The 21,989-nt window shown below is 45.6% G+C and overlaps 1 long non-coding RNA gene across 1 annotated transcript in view; it reads left to right on the forward strand.

The window, feature by feature from the left end:
- LOC127668871 (uncharacterized) overlaps positions 1–21,989 on the forward strand; it is a 34,288-nt gene that overhangs the window by 1,329 nt on the left and 10,970 nt on the right. The window lies entirely within an intron of this gene.

The following is a 21,989-nucleotide window of genomic DNA, read 5'->3' on the forward strand; positions in this document are numbered from 1 at the left end:
CGTGGTGGTGGTGGTGGTGATGGTAGCATTGGTGGTGGTAGTGGTGGTGGTGGTGGTGGTAGTGATGGTGGTGGTGGTAGTATTGGTGGTGATACCGATGATGGTGGTGGTGATGGTGGTAGTGGTGGTGATTTTTGTTGTTGTTGTTGTTGGTTGTGGTGGTGGTGGTATTGATGGTTGTAGTGGTTATGGTGGTGAAGATGGTGGTGGTGGTATTGGTGATGATGGTAGCATTGGTGGTTGCGATGATAGTGGTGGTGGTAGTGGTGGTATTGATGGTGGTGGTGGCAATAGTGGTGGTGGTGGTGGTGGTGGTGGTGGTGGTTTTTGTTGTTGTTGTTGTTGGTGTGTGTAAGACAGTGCAGATTGTGGTCAGGGGGAGCTGGAACTGTCCATGTGTGGAAACTGCCATTACATACTCTCCATCTAGACCAGGCTAGCCTTGAACTCACAGAGATCCACCTGCCTCTGTTTTCCAAGTGCTGGGAATAAAGGTGTAAACATCATCGTGCCAGGCTCTGGGAGTGTTTAACTGAGAATTTGATTTGCTTTTAATTTGCTCTACACACTGTTGCTTGACTCAGAAACAAATTCTAATTTGTGTCATCAAGGAAGGAGGTCACACACCTTTAATCTCAGTATTCAGGAGGCAGAGGCATGGAGATCTCCTTGAGTGGAGTTCAGCCTGATCTACAAAGCAAGTTCCAGGCCATCCAGGGTTGCAGTGAGATCCTATCTCAATTAAAAAAATAAATTTGTAGGTCATGTTTCAAACGGTGCCCCCACTTTCCTCGTCACTATTGACTCTTGTCTTTTTAAGCTAGGACTCAGGGGGTGGTGGTAGTAGTCACTAAAGTGGAGCACACAAGGTTATGGCCATGGTCTTATGTTCTTTATTTCTCTACCGGAGTCTTAAGACTTCTTTTCTATAGCCAAAGCCAAGCTCACAGGAAAAAGATTGGCTGTCAGTAATTTGATTCATCGCCCTTTCCAGGAGGGTGGAAAGAGTAAATTCTGGAGGTCTGAGCAGTCTAATACGCCCCTTTGAGGGCCAAAGAATGGTTAAGTCAAGGGAAAATAATGATCAGAAACACTAGAGCTCATGGGTCAACGCGTGTGTGAGAGCCCAGGGCCCACGGCAGCTGACCTTTCAAGGCCTAAGAAGAAGTCTCGCCTCTTCCGGTATTGTTGCAGATGGATTGTTATTGTTCTCATCATTGGAATGGTTTGGTTGTTTTGATTTGTTTCTAAGGTAGCACATTCATGGTCACGATGTCCTCGAAGGCCAGGCATTTTTCTCTGAGGCTGGTGATCAAGAAGTGACACGAGATGCTAACTAGGGTAGCAGATCTTCCGTGGAAGTGGCTAATTTGCTGGCTCAACCCCGCTAAAGCAACCATACGAGGTAATAACTCTGTCTCTTTCCAGACTCCGACCAATTTGAGCTTGTGACCTTGAGTGACACGATACTTTTTATAGCTATGTACTAAAGGAGAGAGTATTGTGCAGTCAGTAAGTGATTCTTTCAATGACATAGGTGACAAAGGACAGACATGTACCAAGCATGAGACTGGCAGACTCAGTCAGTGGTCACAGCGGCAATTGCACCCATTAGGTATGTCCCTGTGATACAATCTATTGCAAGCATTGCATTACTTTTCCTAATGCACACACTCTTTTACCCTCCTCAACCCTGGAGTTCAGCATGACCTTCACCTACAGGGAGTTTGTCAACTGCGGTGAATCAGGTGACATTCAAGCATTTTCCCCTCAGAGAAACAAAAGAATCCAAAAAGTCAAAGAATCCAGAATGTCAACCAGTCTTGGGAAGCAGGAATCATCCCTTCAGGATTTCATTTCTTTCAAAAACTTACCGTATGACTTTGTGAAGGCCAGTTTGTACTTCAGCCTTCTTGAGGCATCTCTGCTGGAGGGATCTGGATATTTTATCAGGCTTTCCATAGCCTTTGGAGTCCCATTAACCAGGGTTCTGGTTTCTGCTACATTTTTTTTTAAATTATATTTATTTTTTAATTTAAATTATTTTTATTTCATTTTAACCTGTATTGGCATTTTGCCTGTATTTTCTGTACCTTTTGTGTACCCGGTTCCTATGGAGCCCAGAAGAGGGCATCAGATCTCCAGATCTGAGGTTACAGATGTTAGTGAGCCACTATGTGGGTTCCAGGAATCAGCCAGGTCCTCTGGAAATTACAGACTCTTTTGCTCAAAACCTTTAGCAAGTCTCTCCTTAGTTCCAGTGTTGAATCCTGAAAGATAGGGATTAGTGATTGAAGACATGGCTCAGTAGTGCTCATGGCTCCCTCAGAGGCCCTGAAGTTGAACAACTCACAACTGCCTATAACTCCAGCTCCAGAGGGGTTCCAACACCATCATCTGCCCTCCTCAGATACCCTCATATATGAGTGACAAATTCATAAAAACACACATAAATACACATAAACAAAAACAAAAACAAATCTTTAAAAGGTGGGAATGGATTAAAATACTTGTACATATAGTTCACCAACTAGTTGGGCCAAGACTTTGCCTCAAATCATTTTGGTGCAGGAGTCCAAGGTAGGTGAGGCAGGTAGACCAGATGGCTCTTTTGTCCCTGTTTCATTCTGGCATGGCCAATAGAGAAAGAATCAAAAAAGAAGGTAAAGTGAAAAGGTTAGTGAAACCCATGCTTAAACAGACCTTCAAATGTGATTTTTTAAATACGACCTTTATATATTTGCATGGATTTTTAAAAATTTATTTATTTATTTATTTATTTATTTATTTATTTATTTATTTTTAGGAGAGCCAGTTAACAGCTTGTATTCCAAGATCTTTGAGCTAATTCTTTCACACAAGTGAATTTGTTCTTAGCATTTGAATTGAAGTTGTGGCACAGCAGGGTGGGGGCATAGGAAGGGGACACTGAGGTATCTGTTCACATGTGGGGTAGGAAGCAGGGATATTGTAGGCTGCTGGGGCCCAAGTGGGACGAGGGAGCATTGTCTACAGGGGCCCTCAATTACATCTTTTAAAGATCAGTGGGAACTGAGGGGGGTTGCAGCCCCATGGGAAGAACGATGATGTAGGCCAACCAGACACCCCAGGGCTCCCAGGGACTAAGCCATCAACCAAGGGGTACACATGGTTCCAGCCAAAAGAGCGGCAGAGGAATGACTTGTTGGGCATCAGTGGGAGGGGAGGTCATTGGTCCTGTGAAGGCTCAATAGAGGCCCTGGTGTGGGGAAATCAAGTTGGGGGTCGTGGGAGTGGGTTGGGTGGAGGAGCATATTCTTGGAGGCAGGGGGTGGAAGGATGGGTTGGGGGTTTTCGGGGAGAGGGAAACCAGGAAGGGGTATAACATTTGAAATGTAAATGAGGAATATAGCCAATAAAAAAAAAAGATCAGTGGGTGCCAGCAGCTTTTGTATTTGCTGACAGTTCTTTGCTTAGGTCCTCTTTGACGGTGCTCCTCTTTGACGGTGCTCCTCTTTGACGGTGCTCCTTCCCATGCTGAACCTTGGTCAGCTTACCCATGTATTCCCAGACAGAAGCTAACCCCCTATTCTTCAATCTTATGCTATTTCTTAGCCAGATTTTGTGACAGGTTGTTTTTCAGTCTGTCAAGTTTCAGTCTTAGAAACAGTTTTGGAAAGTTCGGAAACTTTCACATTACAACTGATACCTTTCAATCCTCCCCCCTCCCCCCTTTTTTTAATCACAGCTTGTGATAGTTTTAACCTGGAGCTCGATTGACTTGGGGAGTACCTGAGAGATGAGGAGGGTGCATGGCTAGGTGTGGCAGTACAGGTGGTCTCAGGGGATTAACCGGGGTGGGGGGTTGGGGGGCGGGGGCAGAGGGGCATGCTTGCCTTGTGTTTGTGCAGCATCAACAAACAAACGGGGAACCGGATGGAAGGAAAGAAGGAACAAATGCTTCCATCTTAACATGGTTCATGTCTATGATGTGGTCGCTCAAATATGGAGAAAGTTGAAGATGTTGGGGAGAGGGCATTTGCTCCCTCTCTCCCTTTCCCTCTCCCTCCCTGTCCTCCTCCCTCTCCCCTTTCCCTATCCTTCTTCTTCTCCCTCTCCCCTCTCCCTCCCCCCTCTCTCCTTCTCCCCTCCGTCCTCTCCCTCCTTCCCTTCCCTTTCTCCCTCTCCCTTCCTATCTCTCCCTTCTTTCCTCCACCTTCCCCTCACCTCTCTCTCTCTCTCTCTCTCTCTCACTCTCTCTCTCTCTCTCTCTCTCTCTCTCTTTCTCTCTCCCTCTCTCTTCCCTGCCTCTCTGCTTCCCGGACACCCCGAGGTGAGCCTCTGCCATACCCTTCTGCCACCATAATGTCTTTCACTCCTCAAAGTCAGTTTTCTGTATCCAGCTGACCTTGGACTGCAACCAATAAAATGGGGCATTAAAATAAGTCTTCCTTTCGAGTCACTTATGTCAGGAATTTTGTCACAAAGACAAAAACAAACACGTGGGCATTTGAGACTCAGGGTGCAGTTGGTGTTTACTGTCTTTGGAGGCTTAGGTGGCAGGCTGCCTGGTAACTAGGGAAGGTCTGGATGGCAGTACTTCCTCATTCCTGGGACAGAATCCACCCCACCCCCCACCTCCCCGCCCCTGACCTCCACCTCCCCACCAATTCTCTGTGGATCTGTTTCTGTCCTATCCATAGGAAGGTGAGATGGCCAGATTAGGCTCCCCCTGAATCTGTGATATTATACACTACCTATCACGTGCTGTCTCACGAGCCCCTTGGGATGGCGGACTTGAATCTGCCCTCTGCCCTGCCTGCATGCCTTGCTTTGGTTGGGGATGCCTCAGTGCCTCTGGCATTTTTCAGCACTGCGGTCCCAGGATGCTCCACGTGCTCTTTCAGTGAAGGCAGTGACGTGAGCTGGTACACACGGGAACACACACAGTGTTTATAGAATTAACAAATGGAGGATTAAGGACAGAGAGTTCTTGGATGGGGTTGGAGGAAAGCCAGTCTCTTGCACAAAGAGGACTCTGGATGGCTATTGCAGGGCCCGAGGGGCAGGGGCAGGTCCAGCCTGCCTGTATGACTGCCCAAGGGAGCAAAATGTGGATGGCTGTTGCAAACCACAGATAGGTAGGTGGCTCAACTGACCTTGGTGAGAGGTGAAGACCCTAGCAGGGAACCCCAGGTATTCATGGCTGTGCCCTTTGGTCCTGCTTTCTGTTTGGTGAGTTGTGGGGGTGTTTCAAGGTCTAGAAAGCCCCATGGAAGCCCCAGGGGCTCGCAGTCTATCCTTTCCTGGCCCAGCTTCTGCCACGCTGGCCAGTTTTGGTGTACTGGGCACCGGCGCGTCATCTCCTGTACTGTCAGAGCAGGGTCACCATGGCCTCATTCCCTTTTTGATACTCGCTTTGTGTGGCAAACTACAGTCCCCAAGAGACGACATGGGCCCTGAAGGCTTCGCTTTAGTGGGTCCTCATCATTTCAGCGTCTCCTAGCAGACAGACTTATATATGTTTCAGGGCTGGAAATAGTCCTTGTGTCTCGAGAGACAGAGAGAGAGAGAGAGAGAGAGAGAGAGAGATTTTAAATTATGCATATGCGTGGACATAGGCATGCAGGTACCCTTGGAGTCCAGAGGTGTTGGATCCCCAGGAACTGCAGTTCGAAGTGGTTGTGAACAACTCAGTGTGGGTGAGAACTGAACTCAGGTCCTCTACAAGAGGAGTACATGTTCTTAACCACTGAGCCATCTCCGGTGTCTTTACTGGGGGCAAGGGGATAGGGCAGATCCTTTTATTAGATTTTATAAGTGATGACAATTCCCATCATGCCCCATTTCCAGTCTTCTCTCTCTCTCTCTCTCTCTCTCTCTCCTCCCCTCCAAATTCTTCTCCTAGCAATATGGTTTAGCTGATAAAGGTTCCTGCTGCCTGTTGCCAAGGCTGATGAGTTCAATCTCTGGGATTCATGTGGCGGAAGGAGAGATCCAAGTCCTACGAGTTACCCTCTGATCTCCACAGTGTAGTCACACACACACACACACATGCATACATGCACACACACACATGCACACACACACAGACACACACAGACACACACACATGCACACACACAGACACACATGCACACATACACACACCTGCACACACACACCTGCACACACACACCTGCACACACATACCTGCACACACACACATGCACACACACATGTACACACATATGCACACACACAGACACACACACATGCACACACACAGACACACATGCACACACACACCTGCACACACACACCTGCACACACACACACCTGCACACACATACCTGCACACACACATGTACACACATATGCACACACACAGACACACACACATGCACACACACAGACACACATGCACAGACACAGACACACACACATGCACACACACACACAGACACACATGTACACACACATGCACAGACACACATGTACACACACATGCACACACACACACACATGTGTGTGCAAGGCAGGAGCTCAAAGCGGAGACTATGGAGACTGTTAGACTCCTCTAATTCATGTAGCTCCCTTCCTTATATAATTTAGAACCACGTGTCCAGGGGTAGCATCAGCCACCATGAGCTAAGGTCTCCTATCTCTCTCTCTCTCTCTCTCTCTCTCTCTCTCTCTCTCTCACACACACACACACACACACACACACACACACGCCTCTACAACAGGATGTTAGAAATCTGCATGTATATGAGTCCCTGCTATATCCCTGGCATCTCATGTTTTACAATTCTATTAATATACCCACTTATGGATGTTTGATGAGTTATAATATCCCACTGCACAAATCTGTATGGTTGCAGTTAAAAAGAATCTCTACATTTGAGGACAAGAATCTGGGTCTGCCCAGCAGTTTGGGGAATTCTATGGTTTATGGCTGAGAGCTGCATTTTTATTGTTGTTTTGGAATATGTCTTGGTTTCGTGGACCAGAATAGCACTGAAGTTCTGAATAATTCCCTGTAACACTCTCTTTCTTCCTAAAGCATTCTGCATCGCAGCAGGTGTAATGAAGACGTTTGACGTCGTAGCTATGCACGGCCTTGCCCCTGAGCCACGGATCCCAGAGACCCTGAGATTTCATAGCAGCCATTTGTCTCGAAGGTCAATCCCGACTCTTCCTCATACCTTTAGAGAACAGTAGTTTGCTGTCTTGAGCTGTTTCCAAGGCAGGCCTCAGGCTCAGTGAAATGTTATCCGCCAGGGACTCTAGAACTTTACTGGGTGGATGCCCAAGGAAGCCAAAGAGTATGTGTGTGCAGGGATAGTTTTCAACAATGCTAATAAGATCTCGATCTCTCTCTCTCTCTCTCTCTCTCTCTCTCTCTCTCTCCCCCCCCCTCCTTCATTCATTATTCGGGAATTCAAGAGTGCCTTTGTCAGTCTTTTCCGTGACCCATGGCTCTCTTCCCAGGCCAGGGTTATGGGGAGGGATTAATCTGAACTTCGTGAACCATCAAAAGTTAGTTCATGAGAAGCCCGCAGGTGTGTCTGCCTGTCTGCTGTGCCTTTGGACACCGAAACAGCAGACTCAGCACGCTGGCAGAGACGACTAGTTTGCTCTTCTCCCCAGTACCATATATATGGAGTTATTCCTGAGGAGAACATTCTGTCATTCGGAGAAACCAGCGGCTGTAAATCTGAAGTTCTGAGTCAGTTTCAAACAAAGACTTCAGGGAGCAGATTTTTCTTCCTGGTGTATCCTAGCTGCCCCTTGGGAGAACTTCCTCCTGGGATTTCTCTGTTTCAGGTGCTGTGCTAAGTACTTCACGTCTTAACTTATTTGGTCCTCACTACCACTCTGTGGCTACTTTAATCTGTAGAGTTCAGCATCCTGCCCAAGGCAGCCATATATACCCAAGCAGGATCCCAGAGCAGGCTTCGACTCCGGAACCTTCGCCCCCAAATCGGTGGCTAAGATGGTCAGAGTTAGTGATGGGCTGGGGACAGATAGGTCCTGTGTGCCTAATAAGAGTGAGGGTTGGGTCATAGAGGGTCCTGAATTGTGGTACAGGTCCTGCTTCTAAGACTGAGAGCCCACTTGAGGAAGAGTAGCACACACATGTGTCACTTACCTATGTAGTGTTTCTCCTAGGTAACTTGTCTGCTCATATTCTTTTGGTGTTTTCTACTGGGGATTTACTCCCTGTCTTAGAGATTTGCTAAAATAAGGGAAATTGTTTGTGTCTGTGAGGCTTATTTCTTTAACAAATCTTATAAATATTTATTTATTGTATGTGTGATACCGCACATGCGCATATTCCATGGTGCGCGTGTAGACGTCAGAGGACGTGTCAGACCAATTCCTCTGCAGAAAAGCTGGAATTCAGCCATCATTGCTTCCCTCATGAGAGGCTGGCCTGGAGCACACCAGGTAGACCAGGTTGGCCTTTAAGTCACAGATCTGTTTGTCTCTGGCTCCAGAGTGCTGGGATTAGAGGGATATGCCACTATAGTCTGGTTTTGATTTCTTTGGTTGGGTGGTTTGGTTGAAACAGGGTCTCTCTCTACATAGCCCTGGCTGTCCTGGAACTCATTATGATGAGCAGGCTGATCTCGAACTCACAGAGATCTGCCTGCCTCTGCTTCCTAAGTACTGGGATTTAAGGTTGTTGCCACCACTGCCCAGCCATGAGGTTTTCTTTAAGACTGTTTTTGTGTGTGACTCGAGGAGTCTTGTAAAGAAATAAAGACCCAAAGAAATAATCCATTACTTATTAGTGTCCATTATAATAATGAAGATTATGATATAATATACTATAATATCAAATGTTAAAATCCTAAAAACTCAAATTTGGTAAAAATCCAAAGTCCTTCAAGTCAAATCACAATCCTGGAAGATAAAAATAACACATGTTGAAACTGTGACAGGTCAAATCCTGAAAATCCCAGTTATCAAGTATGTGTGAATTTGCATGCACACGCCCGTGCGTGCGTGTGTGTGTGTGTGTGTGTGTGTGTGTGTGTGTGTGTGTGTGTGAGAGAGAGAGAGAGAGAGAGAGAGAGAGAGAGTGAATATATGTATCTGTCTGTCTTTTTGCGTGTGTATGTATGTGTTTGTGTCTCTCTGTCCCTGTGTCTCTCTACTTCTGTTCTGTGCGTATGTGTGTATCTGTCTTTCTATATGTGTTTCTCTATCTCTGTATATGTGTGTGTGTCTGCCTGTCTCTCTCGGTATGTGTGTATCTCTGTCTCTCTGCCTCTCTGTCTGTCTGTCTCTCTGTGTGTCTCTGTCTCTGTCTCTGTCTCTCTCTCTGTGTGTGTGTGTGTATGTGTGTGTACCTCTGTACCTTTGTCTCTCTGTGAAGGGTCTGTATAAAGAAGAGAAAGACAAATTCTGGAGAAGAATGACCCTCACAAGTCAGAAATGTCCATGTTTCTTGCTGGTAAAATCCTAGGAGCTTTTAACGCATTCAAACTGAATTAACTTCTTGGCTGGCAGCGGAGTCACTGACACACCGAGGCTCGTCTCCGGAAGAGGACCCTGGGCTGCTCCTCCACGGCTGTGTCGGTTACGCCAAAGCTGTGCTTTCTGGAAGAAGTCTCTCTATACAGTGACCATAAAAGAGACAAGACATCCAGAATAAATGTGAATTATCAGGTCACAGGAGAACGTCATAAAGAAGAATGAAGCGGGGTGTGGTGGCGCACGCCTGTAATCCCAGCACTTGGGAGATAGAGGCAGGCGGATTTTCTGAGTTCTGGTCTACAGAACTCAGTAGCCTGGTCTACAGAGTGAGATCCCGGACAGTCAGGGCTACACATATAAATCCTGTGTCGAAAAAATCAAAACAAAACAAAAAAAAAAAAAAAAAAAGAGGAATGAATGTTAGTGTACTCTCCACAGAGACCAGTGTCCTAAAACAAAAGAGCAGCTGCCTTGTCTTTAAGTTCAAAATATCTTCATTGATTATGGGTTCAGGCAGCTCTCAATGCTTCCCCTCTTTGTAATTTCTGTAATCTATTCCTAAAAGTGCATTTTATTTTGTATTTTAAAAGTCTTTTTTGTTTTTATTTCTTCAAAATATCACATTTCTCTGGTCTCCTTATTTTTTCTGAGGAGAGGCTCCCCACCCATTTTTCTTTTCTATGATTTTGTGAACTGCTTAAGAAATAATGTGCTCTACTGTGCATTTTATCCTTGAGTTATTTCCACTGCTGACAGTATACAATGGCACACTACAATGGTAATATAGCAAGCTTAAGTTGCGTGGGGGTGTAAAGGCTTGGAGAGAATTTTAATTCTTATATGTCTTTGCAAAATTGATTTCAGGCAAGTGAATTATCACAGTCTGTTAACTTTGTGTGAAAGCATTATGGAGGTACATAAGAAATATTGAAATGCTCTAAAAACACCCAAAACAATGGCCTTTTTCTATATCTGAGGAAAATACAACTCTCTGGTTAATTATGATTTTTATGTTGGTTTTGATTATGTAGTCAAACACGCTTAGCTTGTCTGTTACAGTATCTTGGACGACGACAGTTATAAAGTCAGAGGCACACAACTACCCACCACAGTGGTGTGTGTGTGTGTGTGTGTGTGTGTATACCTGGCTCTTGACATAACAGCTCCTCTGTGAATATGTTCACCTGCTCATAACTATGTAGTCACTCCACTGTCTTAGTGTATCCGACTGTTCCTGATGCCTGTTTTATTATATAAAGCAGCCCATGAAATGTTCTTATTATAACTTTGTTTCTCAAATAAATTCCCCTTTGAAATGCAGAGCTCCGGAGTGGAACGGTGGCTCAGGGTTTAGGAGTATTTACTGTTCTAGAGGACCTGGTTGTTTCTCAGCCCCCATAAAGTTCACACAAGGCTCACAGCCATCTACAGCTCCAGGGGGTCTGATGCCCCCCGGCCTCTGAGGGAACCTGTGCTCATGTGAGCGTATCCACACACAGGCACACACATCTACACATAGTTTAAAAAGAATGCAACTGATAAAATCTTTAAAATGAAATAAAATGAAGCGTTGGGAATGTAGCTTAGTGGTAGACGGCTTGTTAACCTGAGTGAAGAACTGTATTTCAAGCTAAACGCCACAAAAATGAAAAGAAAAATGTAAACAAATATTTTTCAATTTCTTAATCCGAGAAAATTAAATACATTTATTTATTTACATGTGGGGGTATGCACATTTCCCAAAATGCATGTGGAGGTCTGAGGACTTCTTTGTAGAGTCAGTCCTTGCCACTGTGTGTGTCCTGAGGATGGAATTCATGTCATCAGTCTGGCTAAGCACTTTGCATTTGTTTGTTTGTTTTTTAATTAGGTATATTCTTTATTTACATTTCATATGTTGTCCTCTTTCGTGGTTCCCCACTCCCCTGAAAATCCCATAAGCCATCTCCCCTCCCCCAATCAACCCTCCCCCACTTCCCTGTCCTGGTATTCCTCTACTTTACGGCATCAAGTCTTTCCAGGACCAAGGGCCTCTTCTCCCTTTGGTGTCTAACAAGACCATCCTCTGCTGTCGATGTGTCTGGAGCCATGAATAGCTCCATGTGTACTCTTTGGTTGATGGTTTTGTCCCTGGGAGCTCTGGGAGTACTGGGTGGCTCATAATGTTGTTCCTTCTATGGCACTGCAAACCCCTTCAGCTCCTTGGGTCCTTTCTCTAGCTCCCCCATTGGGGACCCTGTGCTCAGTTCATGGCTGGCTGAGAGTGTCCCCCTCTGTATTTGTCATGCACTAGGAGAGCCTCCCAGGTGATAGCTGTATCCAGCTCCGGTAAGCCAGCACCTGTGGGCATCCACAATAGTGTCTGGGTTTTGTAACTGTATATAGGCTGCATTCCTGTGTGGGGCAGTCTCTGGATGTGGTTTGTCTTTGTAGCTCTGACTGTCCTGGAACTCACTCTGTAGCCCAGGCTGGTCTAGAACTCAGAAATCCACCTGCCTCTGCCTCCCAAATGCTGGGATTAAAGGTATGCACCACCATTGCCCAGTTCAAATGATGGTCTTAAAGAACTATTTCACTGACGCTGAGTATACCAATTGGTTATCTAGTATAAACATCATCGTATGGACTGAACAGGTTATATTTATGCATTTAGGAATATATAACAACAATTAAGGAAAAGAAGGCCACAAATTTAAAAGAGAATGGTGCTGTTACATGGGAGGAAAGGGAAACTATGTTTTACATATATATATATATTATATATTATAATATAAAAATTTAAATATTATTAAAAACTGAACAAAGAACCTTGTGGCCCAGCAGTAGAGTGCTTATCCAGCATATATAATGTCTTTGGTTCAATCTTTAGCACTGTGGAAAAAAAGTTTGTTTATTTTTTTTCCATCTAGAACTGTATAGTTTTGGGATTTTTGACCTTTCAAGGATCTTGAACATGAAAACTTTTATTTTTTTACATTTTTTTGAGACAAGGTCTCTAGTCTTTTTATGTATGTATGTATGTATGTATGTATGTATGTATGTATGTACATCAGTACACTGTAGTCTTCAGACACCCCAGAAGAGGGCATCAGATCTCATTACGGATGGTTGTAAGCCACCATGTGGTTGCTGGGATTTGAACTCAGGACCTTTGGAAGAGGAGCCAGTGCTCCTAACCGCTGAGCCATCTCTCTAGCCCCTTCTCTCACCTATTTTGCAGCTCTGGCTGAACTGGAACTCCTTGTGTAGACCAGGCTAGCCTTGAACTCACGGAGATCTACCTGTTTCTGGAGTGCTGGGACATTAAAGGCATGTGCCACTATGCCCAGCTCTTTTTGCAACTGATTTCAGCCCTTGAAATGTCTCTGTTTGGGACTGTGTCTCTGAGGACTGTGGCCTAAGCCATAATTTATGCGTTGGATTGATGATGAAAAGTAGTTGAAGCAGCTACACAGCGTGGGAAGGCTGGAAAGATCTGCTCGCTAGCTCGCTCGCTCTGGCCAAGGTCACGGAATTCTTTTGTTTTTGACTGTTCATCTTTACAGGGGAGGGTGGGCGGACAGGGAGAGTTCTGATATGAGAATCTCACCTTTTGCTGTCCCTGAAAAGCACACAAAGTTCAAAGTGACCTTTTGGTACCTGCTGTTCTTTGAATGGCGTTGGCTTAAATAGTCAAAATGCTAGAGGAGAACGTTTTTTTTTTTTTTTTTTTTTTTTTTTTTTTTTTTTTAATCTCTTTGGGAGAGAGGTAAGAAAAGAACAGAGGGAGGAGGGAGGGAGGCAGCGAGGGAGGGGGAGGGAGAATGAATATGGATTAAGTTGTGGTCTGACTTGGCAAATGGGGTGGGGAAGACAAGCAGGTGTAATGAGATTTAATATGGCTGACTACAAGAGAATAGTCCTGGGGAGAGGTCACGACCTGGAAATGCACAAAGGGAAGAAAGAAGCCACAGTAGAGGGAAGAGTCAGGGAGTCATCTTTACTGCAGCTGAGCCTAACCTATGGCTGTATGCGGGGAAAGAGCAGTGGTAAAGTTACCTTATAAGGCCCGCGTCTGGCAGTAATGTTTCCTATGAAATGCTAGTGCAGCCTTGCAGAAAAGGAATGCTATAAAAAGAACGTAAAAACAGTGTCGACTGTTCAGAACAGCATATCTGGAGTGACTGGTTAGTGCTGCTCCGGCTTGATATTGTTCATGCTGTTGTATTGGGGCCATCCCCACCCCTTCACCCCTACCCCGCATCTATAAGGAAGATATTGTGAAACCCTCAGTACATACTTGAAACCACAGCAATACCAAACCATAAACCAACAGAGTTTCCTATATATCCATATCTATGATAAAGTCAAATGTGTAAGATAGTCACAATGAGGGATTAGCTACAGTGACATATACAGTATGCTGCAGCAGTCAAGTGAGATACTGTTGTAAAGTTATGTGACTATGGCCTCTCAACGTGCCTCATTGTTCACCCTTCTTATGATGATGAGAGATGATTCAGTGCTACCTCACTGAGGTGGAGGGAAGTGGATCACGGAGACATGGGTAGGAGCATACGTGAACATATACACCAGGATGCTGCAACAGTCTCATGACTGACAGACGTGACTAATGAGGGAATGGCCTATACAGTGCTGACACACGGGACAAAGAGGTGACTTCAGTCCCAGGAAGGACACTGCAGGACAGCCTCAGTAAATAAAACAAAGGCAACAGATTAACTCAGTCTTAAATGTAAGGAAGGTTGTCTTCAGGTTGGTCTTGTTTTAGTTTTTGGTGTGTTGTGTTTTGTTTTGCTTGTTTTAATGATTTAGCTAGTTGTTGTATTTCAACATTCTCTATATGAGATTGACGATATCCTGAGACTACTGGACATGGTCACCACAGGCCCTGCCTGATGCCCGAAGATTCTGCCTTCAGTTGTTGTTAAACGTGTCTGTCCATTGGATACCCTCTTCTTTCCCTCTTCCTCCTCTTCTCTTCTTCCAACTTCTCTCCGGTTTTTCCTCTCTGCCTTCTTCATCTTTTCCTTCTCTGCTTCCTCTTTCTTCTCTTTTGCCTCCCCCACTTCCTCCTTCTTTCCCCTTTTCTTCCTTATTTCCCATCAGTCTCCTCTTCCTCTTCCTGTTCCCCATCTGTTGCCTGACTCACTTCCTTCTTGCTTTCATTAGATTCTTCCCAATTGCCATTTCCATAGGTCCATCTTTGGAGCTCAGCTGCAGTAAAGTCGATCCTGGGTAAGACCCAAGGACCTAAATGTTTAGCAAATATCTTATGTGATCCAGATATAGGTCATGCCTTGATGCTGAGATATTCCAAACAGAGACATATGGCTCACGTAAGTGGGAAACGCCTGACCACAGACTGGCTAGCCCTGGAAGAATCCAGGTTGGTTTTGCAGTCAGTGAAGAATTGGGAGTTGATTCTTATATCTTCTGGTCTCCATTCACCCTACATTTTCCTTCTGGAAACATCACTTCCTTCTCCTCACGCTTGTGCTTCAAGGAGTGCTCTTCTTCCTGGTCAGGGGTATGACAGGAGACCCTTCGCCACCATGATTGCTTGGGAAGACCGTTCAGCATCCTCAGATTACGTCCTGAGCCTTGTTCAGGACTTGAATCTGAGGGTCAGGACACTGAAGCCGTATACTTCAGTGAGTGGATTATTCTTCTAAGAAGAGGTCAGAGGGAGAGTGGGACCATCTCTGATGCTATTGTCTGGGCCACAAATACAGCCATATTTCTAAAGCCAGGCACATCTTTTGTATTTTGTTCAGTTTGAATGGGGGAGGGAAATCATTCCACTTTTTGTTCAAAGCAGCTTGAAGAGTTTCTGCCCTTTGTCACCATGTAACTCTGATATCAAATGACAAAGTATCTTACAGCAGTGTTTCTGATACTCTATTCTGTAAGCACTGCTTTGGGAAGAGACACATAAAGACCAGGTATTTGTAAAGAACTGAATGTAATTATGTTTTAATTTAGATCAGAAGAAGCTATTATTATTATTTTTTTTAGATTTATTTATTTATTTATTTATTTATTTATTTATTTATTTATTTATTTATTTATTTATATGAGTACACCATTGCTCTCTTCAGACACACCAGAAGAGGGCATCAGATTCCATTACAGATGGTTGTGAGCCACCATGTGGTTGCTGGGAATTGAACTCAGGACCTCTGGAAGAACAGTCAGGTGCTGTTAACTGCTGAGCCATCTCTCCAGCCCCAGAAGAAGCTATTATAAAGTGTCTTTGTGGGGAGGAAATCTACTAATAGCAACTATTTTCAGCTGACCCCTTACGCATAAACATTGAGATGTCTACTCACCATTTCCTATCTTTTTAAGTGGACCATAGTAGATATCTACATTTAAAGATGAGGAGGTTGACCCTCAGAGAGATCAAGACCTCCTTTCTAGGGTCATACTGCAGGAGGGGTAGGACTTGCGTTGAAATGGCTCCCCTCTATATCACCAGCGCATCTGGGCATCTCCAAAACCACACCAGCCTTTTCAGCTCGGCATCCCTTCCCTGTCCGACCACAGCATGCTCAGATTGCAGTCGGCTAGCTTCCTCCTGCCCAGAAACTGACACGGCAGTTCCTAAACCATTCTACCGCGACCGTCCCATTGGCGTCTCTTACTTTTTCCTTCTTGAAACTGGCTTAATCCTTTTGGTGAGTGAGTGAAGACTTGGCTCATGCTCCCTCTGGAAACCCTGGAGTTTCCCTCAGGAAACCCTGGAGTTCTCCTCAGCCTTCCTTGGAGCCAGCTGACACTTTCTGAGGTCATCCCTCCGGTCTGGAAAATCATTGCTCCGAACGGGTTCCATCTTGATGTGCTCCTCCTTGCAAGTGGCTGAACTCACCTGCGCTCTGTCTCAACCTTACTTTTTCCTTCTCCTCCTGACCCTTGGCTAGTCGCAGCTTATTTCATTTCCTGGAGTTTTTTAGACCGTCCTTCATTGCCTTCTGGATACTAGCAGCCTGCAGGATTATATGACACTAGTGGGGCGTGAGTCCGACCGTCTGGCGATGCCTCAGACGTTTTGCGTCTCTCCTAGGTTTTCTAATTGGTCACAGTTCATCAGAAAAATAATTTCAGAATATAATTGTGATGATGTGACTGTCGAGCTGAAAACAAGTGCCAAATAATTGGACAAACGTAGAATATTGCTGGAGTGCTTCCAAAAAGAGGTAATTTAATGACAACCATGAAAAGACCCGATTCTTTCCTATTTAGCAAAACAGGGACTGATGCTTAATTCCTGAGGATTCTGGAATTCCTGGATTTGCATTAACCTGACTCTTGCTTTCTCCACACATTACCCAACCTCCCCCCCAAAAAAATAAAAGAAAAAAGAAAAAAGAAAAAAAGAAAAAATTTGCCCACAATGTGGAGGAGGGTCTTGGAGTGAGGTGTCCTTGAGGCTGTGAGAATTTTTTTCAGGTTTTCTTCTGTCAGATTTCAGTAGAATGTTATTGGCATTCTGAGTGAGAAGGAACTTTGTGGGCTGTGAGGAACGGACTAGAACTCTGTCATGCATTAACATCCCTGTACACCGACCCAATAAATGCTAGTTTGTAACAGCCAAAAATAAACAACACATGCTCTCATCCATTCCCAGACACTCCTTGGAGGTTGGACAGAGTTCCTGGTTGGAAAGTTCATTATGCTAAGAGAACAGGGAGTGTCTGGGGCAGGGCTTGGGGTTTGAGGAAACAGACGCTCTCAAATCCACGGTGATGCTGAGTTCGGGGAGACTGATTCGTACCTTCTTGGGGTTGATCACTTGTTCTATCACATCCAGCCCCGGGTGTATTCAGGTCACTGAGCAGTTGCGGGTGGGGGGGGGGGTGGTGGCTGAGAGGTTTCCTTGGGTTTCAGCCAGGGTTTCAGGCTGCTGGCAGCACGCACAGCTATACTTTTAAGGAATGGAAAACTTGATAAATATGCCAGAGTAAGAGAGAGGGGCAAGGTCAGGTGAGGCCAGGTCCCAGAATTGGGCACCCAGGGCTGGAGGCTGGAGATGAAGTGGGCACAGCAGGAGGGGACTTTTACTTTGAGCCAACAGTGAGGCTGGGGCCAGTGTGACATGTCCTTTTCCAGGGTTTATTTTCAAGGTCGTTGAAGCTCTTGTTGCCACTGAGACAGGGAACGGTTTCTTTCTTTCTTTCTTTCTTTCTTTCTTTCTTTCTTTCTTTCTTTCTTTCTTTCTTTCTTTCTTTCTTCCTTCCTTCCTTCCTTCCTTCTTTTTTTTTTTTTTTTTGTTTGTTTGTTTTGTTTTTTAGGACAGGGTTTCTCTGTATAGCCCTGACTGTCCTGGAACTCACCCTGTAGACCAGGTTGGCCTTGAACTCAGAAATCCACCTGCCTCTGCCTCCCTAGTGTTGGGATTAAAGGCATGCACCACCACTGCCCGCCTCAGAGGACAGTTTCTTGCTGATACAGGCAAGATAAGATGGGTATCAAGGACCGAAATGTCCTTATTCTCAGTAAGTTGGGACCAGGGACTCCAACTCCTTCTCCTAAGGACTAAGATATCATACTTTTATTTCCCAGAGAGATCACTGAAGGATTTAAAAAAGGTGGGTGGGTGGGGGGGAAGTCCAAGACAGGACCAAAGCTTAATAGAGGTTAAACTTGTGTCCAGTTTAAAAAAAGAAATACAATATTTCTTTACTTATTCTGTAAGTAGGCCTGTGCTTGTGTGTGCTTGCAGGGATGCCACCCAGTGCTCGTGGAAGGTCAATGGCTTGCAGGACTTGGTTTCTCTTTTTCTACCATGTGGGTACTGGGGATAGAAACACAGGTTGCCAAGCTTGGTGGCAACCGTGTTCCTCCCCCCCCCCCCCCCGAGTCATCTCTCTGGTCCCCACGTCCATCTCTAAAGCCAAAACAAACAAACAAACAAACAAACAAACAGACTCTGCCACCAGGAGTCAGATTTACTTGGCAACATCTGGGTACATTGGGCTCATAGAACACAGTTTTTATTCTACTCCTGTCCAGAGACAAAATGTGCAAATGGCTTCCACTTTCCTAGCTAGACTATCTGCAAATACCCAGCAAGATGAAATCTGACCTGAGAGGCAAAGGGTTGGGGGACTGGTGGAATCTGGCATGCAGTTTACACACCAGACAGTCCTTTCTCCTTCCGCTCCTTCCCCACCAGTGTGGATGGATGGGGACCCCTTTTTAATTAGCCAGGGGTGTTAAATAGCCAATGCGGGCGGTATGCTCTTCTTCCTTCCCAGATGAACAGGATCCGGAATCAATGCATGTTGGAGCACAGGATTTGGATCAATGGACTTTGGCAGTGCCTCTTTCTGGGAACCAGAGTGACAAAGGTTCCAAGGCAAAGTCTCTAGACTGACTTCAGTGACTTTGCTGGAGGTCACTTTGTGGAAAGTGTCAAAGGCAGACACAGAGCAGCGAGAGGCCTCAGTGATCTGGTGATGCCCCCGGTGCATTAGTATGCCGAGTATGTGACTCGGGCCAGGATGTGTCAAGGCCAGCTTGCCGCTGTACAGGTGGGACAGGGTGCCTACTGCAGAGGATTGTCCCCCTCCTCTTACCCCTGAAGTCAGCAGCAGGTCCTCTGGGTTTATTTTTGGGAGTGTCATCCAGGTATGTGCAAAGACACTTTCAGGGTCACTTGAATACTCGTAGAAAAAGAGGCTGCAAACTAACTTTAAAGTTAGAGTGACTTTCTTTGTCACAGGCATCATTTCATGTACTCTTGGTAATGTTCCTTCTGATTTCCTTTTAACTAAGAAGTCTTGGTTTTCAGTCTCAGCTCAGCAACTTATCAGTTATTAACTTTTTTGGGAAAAGCCAATAAACTCAAATTTGCATTTGCCTAGCCTTTGAAAGAGTGGGCATTTTCTGTGGTCTTGGGTGCCCAAGGCCTGTTTTTCTGAGTTTTTAATATGGGATTCTTTCAAACAGTAACAATAAGACCCTCAACATTTTATTTATTATCCCTGTATGTGCGCGTGTGTGTATGTGTGCCACGGAATACATGCAGGGGTCGGATCCCTCCTCATATACGGGTTCAGGGTGGCGTACGGTGTCATACTCGGGTCAGGAGGCTCGTCCGCCAATCGTTTGTTAGCTGCTGAGAGCTCCTGCGACATTCTTTCCCACATCAATCACGCTACTCCTGTGCGGTGGGCGAATGAGAGCGGAAGATCCCAAGCAACTTCCGACTCGGTAATATGACTTCCGGTTGGCTTTTCGGGGTAGTGTTCGTCAGTGGTTGCAGACTATGCCCCAGGGCGTATGTCTTGCAGTCGGCTGGTCAAGTACCGGAATAACTCTGAATGGCGGCTTCTAAATCATAGTCTGTTGATTCTTCTCGACCAACTAAGGTTCTTGATTTTTTTAATTTGATAAAAGTATGGATGAAAGCCGAGTGTGGTGCCTCGTTCCTGCAATCCCAGATCTCAGGAGGCAGGGGCGAGAGGAGCTCTCTGTAACAGCACGAGACGGCTCTGTAACGCTGGGCCTATCCACGCCCACCGCAGTTCCCGAATAATACTGACACAGAGGTTTACACTTACCTACAATGCTTAAACGATTCTACGTCTGCCATGTGGCCAGTTACGCCTCGGTTTTCATATGTCCAAGTTCCTCCATATCTCGGTGGCTAATCTTCCCATGACTCTTTCCCAGAGTTCCTTTCTCTCCACTGCTGGATGTCTTACCTTATTTTCCTGCCTTTTTCTATATGTCATAGGCTATATATATATGGCCTACGACATACATACACACACACATATATATGTGTGTGTATGTATATATGTATATATATATGTATATATACATATATATATGTGTGTGTGTGTGTGTATTTATATGTGTACACTGCAGCTGTCTTCAGTCACACCAGAAGAGGGCATCAGATCCCATTACAGATGGTTGTGAGCCGCCATGTGGTTGCTGGGATTTGAACTCAGGACCTCTGGAGTCAGTGCTCTTAACCGCTGAGCCATCTCTCCAGCCCCGTCACAGGCTTTTTATTATAACCAGTTAGAAGGTGAGGAAGGACGGAGACACATCTTCACACAGTGTACAAAAACATCACTCCAACAGACCTCTGGGGGAGAAACTGGCTTAGGACAAGATACTTAAGTGATCATCTGACTTATTTTAAATCATTCTTAATGACTGTATTCATGCCTCCGGGAATCATGGTCATACCACTGAGAGGTTTTGAAAAGCCAGCTCTTTATGAATATATCCTAATGTTTTGTCTGTGGAAGCATTTACTGGCACCCCCATGATCTAGTTTCTGTTGTTCACAACACACAGGCAGCCCAGGGCCAACAGACTTGTATCTCTTAGAGGCAAAGGGACTTGCCCGGAAGGCGCTCTGCTTGGGTACTGACTGGGGACTGTGTACAGCAACTGGACAGAACTGGATAGTTCCCCAGAGAGAAAGAAGAAGCTGTACACAAAGACTGTGGAGTCAGGAAGTGCATGTGTGGGTCTGTTTCTCCATCCTACGCTTGACCCAGTCCCCTCAAGCATGTAATCAACGGAAGGAAAAAAAATCAGTTAAAAAAAAAGATAATCAACTTTTTTTTAATTTTACTTTAAAAATTCAACTTTTTTTTTTTTTTTGAGACAGGGTAACCTTGGCTGTCTTGGAACTTACTCTGTAGAGCAGGCTGGCCTCGAACTTGTAGAGACTGCCTGCCTCTGCCTCCCAAATTCTGGGATTAAAGGTATACCACTGCCCCACCTCCAACTTCCGCATTTTAATATATGTTATAAAATATTCAGGCTGAATCGATAGTGCAAAATATGCCTCCCTTTGGCATAGTTTATTGCTCCACTTGGAATCATGAGCTCTCAGGTGACATTGCCTGGGAAACAATTGTCCCCTAAGGACCAGCACAACTTACTGTGGGTACAGTGGTGGCCCCAGCCACAGTCCTAGAGCTAGCTGGTGGGGTGCTGGTCTGCGCGGCGGATGCTATCTGCGGCGGTCTTTGGCAGGGCCCAGCGGAAGCGTTCAAGCGAAGGGGAAAGGGCACTGCCACCTCTGCTCTGCTCTGGTGCCACTGCTGCTGTCCTGGGGTTGCTCTGAGAGGCTGTGCTGGGCGGAGCCAGAGGAGGGCTGGCTAGAGAGCGAAGTGCAGGTGAGCTTCTAGGAGCAGAAGCTTCTGGAGCGAGTTCTCTTCCCAGGGAGTGGTACTGCTCTTATACATCAGATGTTCTCTCGGGTGGTGGACTAATTCTCACACACCTTTATTCCTTCTGGATAGGATCTTTGGGTGGGTTGGGGGTCTGACAGCAGGTGTTTCCTATTGGCTTGGACTGAGATGTTAGGGATGCCTAATCTATATGTGGAGGGCTTGGGGGCGCTGCCCCTACATGACTGATGGTCACAACTCTCTCTATGGGGGGCTGTGGCTCGGTAACTGTCCCTTTGGGTCCCCAGGGCTTCCAACCCAGCTCAGCCTCACCAGGCTTCCAATGTCCCCAGTGCAGCATGGACAAATACCATCTGCGCATGCCCAGGATTTCTT

The sequence above is a fragment of the Apodemus sylvaticus genome, chromosome 18, assembly GCF_947179515.1.
Source record: "Apodemus sylvaticus chromosome 18, mApoSyl1.1, whole genome shotgun sequence".
NCBI classification, from domain to species: domain Eukaryota; kingdom Metazoa; phylum Chordata; class Mammalia; order Rodentia; family Muridae; genus Apodemus; species Apodemus sylvaticus.